An 8,161-nucleotide genomic window follows, 5' to 3' on the forward strand; every position below is an offset into this window, starting at 1 on the left:
TCAAGCAAGGATGGAAAGTATTACAATTTGACAATAGGGAAAGGATTTCAACCAACACAGAGTGTCACAAATTAGTACACCTCTCTAATCTATGTATGCTGGATTTTACATAAAATATAGCAGGCTGGGGGCTAAGCTGAAGTCACAAACTACTGTACACACTATTGAAAAGTTCTTGGCATAGATATACTGGAATTCAGTACAGAACAGATGAGATGATTTAAATAATCTCAAATAACATAATGTTCCACTCTTTAGCTTTGGTAAGAATACTTGTTGAGGCACCAGGTTAGAAACCAGGAGATTGGGGGTTCCAGTCCTGCCTTAGGCATGAAAGCCAGCTGATGACTTTAAGCCAGTCACTTTCTCTCACAAGATTGTTGTTGTGGGGTTAAAAGGCGGAAATGTTTGATATGTTTGCCATCTTGAGTTATTTATATAAAAATAAAGGCAGGATTAATATATAATCCCATGGAAATCTCTTCTTGAAAGTCTCTTTCTTTGTAAGGAGCCTTGGCACATCAAACCAGCAACATACAGATGTGGAAATCAGCTGATTACTATCAATGGACAAAGCCCTCACATGATGAACAATCAGAGTCTTGCTGAGTCTGACTCCATAGTAATAGTTCCTCAAGACACCAACTGCCTAAAAAGCACACACACACACACATTTTGTGTTGATGCATGTGTGTTGTTTTCATTTGGCTCTCAGCAGCCCTTAAGGGGGTGGGGAATAACCCTGAAAGTAATCTTTCAGAGGCATTCTCAGGGATTGGAGCTGTTTAGATGGGTTGCATACAATCCAGGTAAACTGGAGCTCCAATTGCACGATCATAATTGCCATCTTAACTTTTTCTTACTTCCCTCCAGATGCTCTTTCTCCTTTACCAAAAAAACAAAAAAACCACCCTACCACACAGTGTGTCCTCAACACGATCTTCATTTACCTGAGTTTCAACCACACACCTACCTATTATAGGAAAAAAAGAAGAAGAATACTTCCTCTATGTATGGTGAGAATGATACAGCAGCATGAGAAGTAAAAAAGATTTGACAGTAAATTCTTGCTACTACCAGTATATCAGGCAGATATACTGGTAGCAGCCAGTTGTGGTGCTGGTCTCTTCTTAAAAGTAATGGGTCCTCTTAAGCCCTTTTTCCTCAGCATCCTTGTGTCAGCAAAAACAAGGCCAAGGTAAATCAATAAAGGAAGTCAATAAAGTCTCAGAAATTGTAAACATCTTCAGACCACCTTTAGACAGACTCAGTTAAGGGAATGCCATTTTAACTTAGAGACCTCAAAGGACGCTTTTACGTCTATCTCAGCTTTGGGCTGAAGGTTTAAAAGTTATTTGTGGCATTAGCTATAGAGATGTCAGATTTTATTTTATTTTTGTCGCCAAAGTTCTAAAGACTCTGAAATATATCAGAGAAATGGCTTGGTGAAGATGGCAGAATGAGCAGAAAGGACAATAGCTACATACAGTGGATGACAACTCTTTATGTAGCTTTTGCTCAAAAAATAAAATAAAAAAAAATGAACTCATGATTTATGGAGCTGATTAAAAAATGACACATTATGGAAAGAAATTAGAGAATGGATAATATACTTGGAACTGATGTTAAGAAGATGGGAGTCCACTCCTTTATAACCTTTCCTTTCCCTTTTCTCTTTCTCAGCATTTTTTTCACACTTACATTTTTTTTCTCACTTTCCACTTACAAAGTTATATTGCTTTCACTTTTTGAACAATTTCTTTAATGAACTTAAGATTCTAAATGCTTTCTCCAATACTCAGTGGCACAGTATGACATTTGCTGAGACAAGAAAATTAGTTGGCAGATGTTGCCAGAGATAGGGGGAGAAAAAACCATGCTCACATATGCATTCATTTAACTACAATTGGCCTAATTTGCCTAGCTACTGTAGGTGTTGCCACCCCCTTGGTAAACCGTAAACTAGTCCTACTGGGTTGATTTGTACAAAAGCTAGTTTGTGAATAAGGTGAACGCTTACCAAGTTCAATGAGCATAAGCTATTATCTCACTTCCCACAAGAAGTTTCTAAATTAATGGACTCTCTCCTGGGCTGTTTTAAAAATCCACCATCTTTTTAAAAGGGATCTTAAAAACTGCAGTAACTTGAGGTTTACTCACGCAACCAGGGTCGTTCGTAAATATATATTTTTAAAAAGGCCAAGGTCTTTCAAAGACATGGCATATATATATATGACGATTCGCCATGTCTTTGAAAGACCTTGGCTTCCCCGAATCAACAAGATTTACCAATTTGGGGGGGAGAGGGGGAAACAATAGCACCGATCTGGTTTCCGTAATTACTCCGCCTCTTCCCTGCTAATGGAGGGAGGGAGCTTATTCGACGGCAAGAGAAAGGGCGAGGAGTGGAAATTGCAACACGTTCGCTAAAATTAGGAAAAAGCAACGAGGGGGAGGTGCGTACTGGGCTGGAGTAGCTTTCACAATAAAGGTCAAATTCAAATTCGAATTCGAATTTCAAATTCGAAGCGTACGTTTTGTCCTTTCAGGCTTATCCCCTGTAGTTGGAGAATTTGGCGCCATTCCCTTGAGAAAAGGCGGGGGAGGGGGGGGAGCGTCTTCTTCATAAAAGGAGAGAGAAGGACGTCGGAGTTGGGATGGGTGGCGTGATGTATACATATACCTCTTTCGATCAGTAAAAATTAGTGGGGGAGGAGGAGGAGAGAGGAGGGAGGGGAGGGAGAGGAGGAGGAGGCCACACGTGTGGCAGGCAGGAAGTTATTTCAAACCCGAGTCACCAAAACTGGTTTATTCCGCGCCTTCTTTCATAGACAATTTTTTTTAAAAAAACTGTAGTCCATGACAGAGCAAACATGCCGATCTTATTAAGTAGATAAGCATCTCGAGGCAACTTTCTGGGCAGCTTATGGGACATACGCGCCGTTGTTGAATTGGTTCCTGTGTCAAGAAGGAGAATCGTTTGAGTCGGAAAATAATCGCTGCAAAGAACCGGGGATTTTGGGTTAGGTGGCCGGTTTAATTAAGCCGTGGGCGGAGGTCAGCATAAAACAGTACAGGAAAGTATGAAGGTTTCAGAAGTCTCTTCCCCCCCCCCCCCCCCCGCCCCCAATCATAGGGAATATACTTCCATCTCCAAAACATACTGATAAGAGAAGCTTGAACCATGTTAAAATTATACCCCTTCATGGGGTCTTGTGAAAGGGCTTGCACAGCTCAAAAATGCTTGCTAAAGAATTAAATTGCACCGCATCCATTAAGGCTTGCCCATTAATGAATTAGTTACATATTTCAGCTCTCCCTCTCCTAGAGCAGTAAATCATAAAGTTACCCTCCTGAAGTTGCAGCCCGGATTTTGACTTAAATATGGAAAGGAGGAGGAAGAGGAGGAGGAAGAGGAAGAAGAAGAAGAAGAAGAGATTGCTTTCATGACAAAATGATTGCAGAACAGAACAGCATCATTTCCTCTTCACACACTAAAACCCTGCTTGCTAGAATGATGCCATCAGCCCAATTTTACCTATTGCTTTAGGCCAGGGGAATCCAACCATGGCAACTTCTAAGACTTGTGGACTTCAACTCCCAGAATTCACCAGCCAGCAGGGGAATTCTGGGGGTTGAGGTCCACAAGTCTTAAAGTTGCTGAGACAGCCCTTCTTTAGGCAATTAGGCCACCCTCAAAAGCCCTTTCAGCTTAAGTGCCTTCTATTCCTGAGGGTAAAAGGAAGATACTAAGAATCCAGCTACAACAAGAAATGTTTCTCCCACTTGGGAGCAATTCACTTACAATCCTGGTTTCTTTGCTTTTGTACCCAGGCATCACTTTCCTCTAGCTTATCTCTGAGGGCTGTTATACTTGGGGGGGGTGGGGGGTTGATATCTCCCAGTTTTTATAAATTGCAGCAATAAAATAGAAGCCTTTGCACAATTTTGCTTTAAAACTATTGGGGGGGAATAACTCAGCTTCCCCTTAAGCTTTTGCCTGCCCCAGCTTTCTTCATTGCAGAAAATAATCAGAAATACCCAGTTAGATTTGGGTTGCTGTATGCCACTTTAGATGTATCTGTCAATCATTGTTCAATCCCCACCCACCCCAGTATTTTTCCATTTCACTGCTGCTCTGGAGGTGCTTCAAAGCTGCCAGAGTTTCCTCCCTCTTCACTGGCTGTGTCCCCTGAGGTAATTTTTATATCATGTCAATTTTGCATGGAAGATGCCTACTGGAGATTGGAAGAAGGGTGGGATCCTAAAAAAAGAGTCCAGACTCCTGAAGTGACACCTATTCATAGTACTAATACCACTCTATAAAGCCTTAGTAAAACCACACCTAGAGTACTGCATCCAGTTTTGTTTACCACATTATAAAAAAGATGTCGAGACTCTAGAAAAGTACAGAGAAGAGCAACCAGGATGATTAGGGGACTGGAGGCTAAAACATGAAGAACGGTTGCAGGAACTGGGCTTGGCTAGTCTAGTAAAGAGAAGGACCAGGGGAGACATGATAGCGGTCTTCCAATATTTGAGGGGCTGCCACAGAGAGGAAGGGGTCAAGCTATTTCCCAAGGCACCCAAAGGCCAGACAAGGAATAATGGATGGAAACCGAACAAGGGGAGATTCAACCTGGAAATAAGAAGAAACTTTCTGACAATGAGAACAATCAACTAAAGGAACAGCTTGCACTCGGAAGTTGTGGGAGCATCATCACTTGAGACTTTCAAGAAGAGATTGGAGTGCCATCTGTCCGAAATGGTGTAGGGTCTCCCGCTTGGGCAGGGGGTTGGACTAGATGACCTATAAGGTCCCTTCCAACTCTGATTATCTGTTATCTGTTATAGGATGGTGTTCTGAAGGGGGAATGTTTTCCCAGCTGTCTGGGTGCACCCCTGCAGCTCCTGAAGGGGAAAACAATACTTCTGCCTATAATAAGTGGCCAACTCATTAACCAGGAGATCACCCTATGAGAGCAACTCAGAACAGTTGGGGACAGGATCTAGGATCAGGGCTGGGAGTGGAGAGGCCAAATAATTCATGCTATACCAGAGGTCTCCAAACTTGGCGACTTTAAGACTTGTGGACTTCAACTCCCAGAATTCTCCAGCCAGCTATGCTGGCTGGAGAATTCTGGGAGTTGAAGTCCACAAGCCTTAAAAGTTGCCAAGTTTGTGGACCACTGTGTGCTACGCTCAAGGATGATGGATAACATTTTAATTCAGTCACTAGGAAAGGCTCTTAGAGAAGAAGAGCAGCAGAGTAGTTGGAGGCAGCTGCCTTTCATGGTATTCCTCAGCTTCTTTTTTGTCAGTATTATTAAAATATTTATTATTATGAATAACATGGTCCTGTCTCCCTCGTACTCATCATCTGCTTTAATGTTTCTCTGTTTCCTTTTGCAGTTGTCTATATCCCTATGGTGACAGGAAAATTGTGTGCTTTTGGATTCTCCCTCCTCCCTTGTCCTTAGATTTCTTTGTAAATGTATGTTTTCTTTCAGTCCTTCTTCAAAATCTAGTCATTTCTTTAAAGTTACTGCTACTCTGGAACATCTAACCCCACCCCCCAACAACTCCAAGATATCAGATTTGTCCTGATCCTGATACTTTGGCAAGGCCTTGAAGGCCTGGGTTTACCATCGAATTCAGGACCCTGGTAAAGTGGTTTCCTGTTTCTTGGTTATATTGATTTGGGAAGTCTGTTATGTGCTATTGCTTGGCTGCTTCTTTATGTTGTTTATAGTTTTGCTGACTGCTTTTATTTTGTTTTTAATTGTTAGCCACTCATAATCATGTATCTGAGGTAGGCAGCCATTTGCATTTAATAAACCAATAATGAAAACCAATACCACTATTGCTTTATGCCATTTTACCTTTGTAATGATCAGAACTGGGAATCCATACCATACAAGGCTTGAACAAAAAGAGAAAGTCAAAGAATATGAGCCAGAAAAAGGTGGAGAAGAACCTCAAAAACACGCTGCAATAGCATGATGTAATAACGGTTGAGGTGGCCAGAAAAGCAAGAACCAGAACTTTGTGTCTCCCTTGACACCCAAAGCTGTAAAAGCGGAAGTAAAGATCACAAAAAAAGAATGATCAGAATTAACTTTTATATTGTACTTTGAACATCAGAACCAACAAGAAGGAGCTGTAAATATGCCTTTTAAAGTTTCCTCTATTGTTTCTACTTTATGTACAACCCCAACTTTTCTATTCTCCCTATATTAGGAAATTCTGGGGAATGATCTCCCCTTAATTCATTTTATTTATTTTATTTTATTGTATTGTATTTTATATTTGTATGTATGTATGTATGTATGTATGTATGTATATATGTGTGTATGTATGTGTGTGTGTATGATTATATACACTGCTCAAAAAAAATAAAGGGAACACTTAAACAACACAATGTAATTCCAAGTCAATCACACTACTGTGAAATCAAACTGTCCACTTAGGTAGCAACACTGATTGAAAATCAATTTCACATGCTGTTGTGCAAATGGAATAGACAACAGGTGGAAAGCATAGGCAGTTAGCAAGACATCCCCAATAAAGGAGTGGTTCTGCAGGTGGTGACCACAGGCCACTTCTCAGTTCCTATGCTTTCTGGCTGATGGTTTGGTCACTTTTGAATGCTGGCGGTGCTTTCACTCTAGTGGTAGCATGAGATGGAGTCTACAACCCACACAAGTGGCTCAGGTAGTGCAGCTCATCCAGGATGGCACATCAATGCGAGCTGTGGCAAGAAGGTTTGCTGTGTCTGTCTGTTTGCTGTGTAGTGTCCAGAGCATGGAGGCACTACCAGGAGACAGGCCAGTACATCAGGAGACATGGAGTAGGCCGTAGGAGGGCAACAACCCAGCATCAGGACCACTACCTCCGCCTTTGTGCAAGGAGGGACAGGAGGAGCACTGCCAGAGCCCTGCAAAATGACCTCCAGCAGGCCACAAATGTGCATGTGGCTGCTCAAACAGTCAGAAACAGACTCCATGAGGGTGGTATGAGGGCCCAACGTCCACAGGTGGGGGTTGTGCTTACAGCCCAACACCGTGCAGGATGTTTGGCATTTGCCAGAGAACACCAAGATTGGCAAGTTCACCACTGGCGCCCTGTGCTCTTCACAGATGAAAGCAGGTTCACACTGAGCACATGTGACAGACGTGACAGGGTCTGGAGGCGCCGTGGAGAACGTTCTGCTGCCTGCAACATCCTCCAGCATGACCGGTTTGGCAGTAGGTCAGTAATGGTGTGGGGTGGCATTTCTTTTTTTTAAAAAAAAATTTTTTATTGGTTTTTAAAAACAAACATAAACAAACAAAACATAAAAACATCAAGCTATCTTCCATAGGTGTACATACAGTGTGCCGGTTGGTTTACAAATTGTTTTATGCTTCCATTTTGTAGTCTTCAATTACAATTACATTACATATAATCTCATATTGTCAATCAAAAATTAAATACCTTAGTATCATTATTAATCAATCATTTGACTATACTTTTATTCATGTTTTACAAGATTTACTTAATTTATTATTTAACTTAATTTACATAATTTACTTAATTTGTTTTATAACAGTTCATATTATCATCCCAAATCTATCCTAAAATCATTTTGTAGTTATAATAAGAAAGAAGTACATCTTTATATATTTATTATTTCATTACTGTACTTTGTTGTCTAACCATTGATAGAAAAGATCCCAAATTTTATAAAATTGTTTATCCTCTTGTTCTCTAATTTCAAATGTCAATCTACTCATTTCAGCACATTCCAATATTTTCTTAATGATTTCCTCCTGTGATGGTATTTTCTCATTTTTCCAGTTTTTAGCAAATACAATCCTAGCCGCTGTTAATACATTTACAATCAGGTATTTCAAGTCTTTACTATATATTTCAGGTAAAATTCCCAATAAAAATATCTCTGGTTTCAAGTCTATATGTTTTTTCGTCATTTTTTCCAACCACATGTGGATTTTAGTCCAGTATTTTTTAGCATCCACACAAGTCCACCACATATGGTAATATGAGCCAGGTATCTGATGACATTTCCAACATTTTTCGGATTTATTCTTGAACATTCTTGCTATTCTTGTCGGGGAAAATGCCACCTGTAAAACATCTTATACAAATTTTCTTTATATGC

The sequence above is a fragment of the Notechis scutatus genome, chromosome 2 (genome assembly GCF_049901735.1).
Source record: "Notechis scutatus isolate UNSWTSFEM ecotype Mainland chromosome 2, rNotScu1.2, whole genome shotgun sequence".
NCBI classification, from domain to species: domain Eukaryota; kingdom Metazoa; phylum Chordata; class Lepidosauria; order Squamata; family Elapidae; genus Notechis; species Notechis scutatus.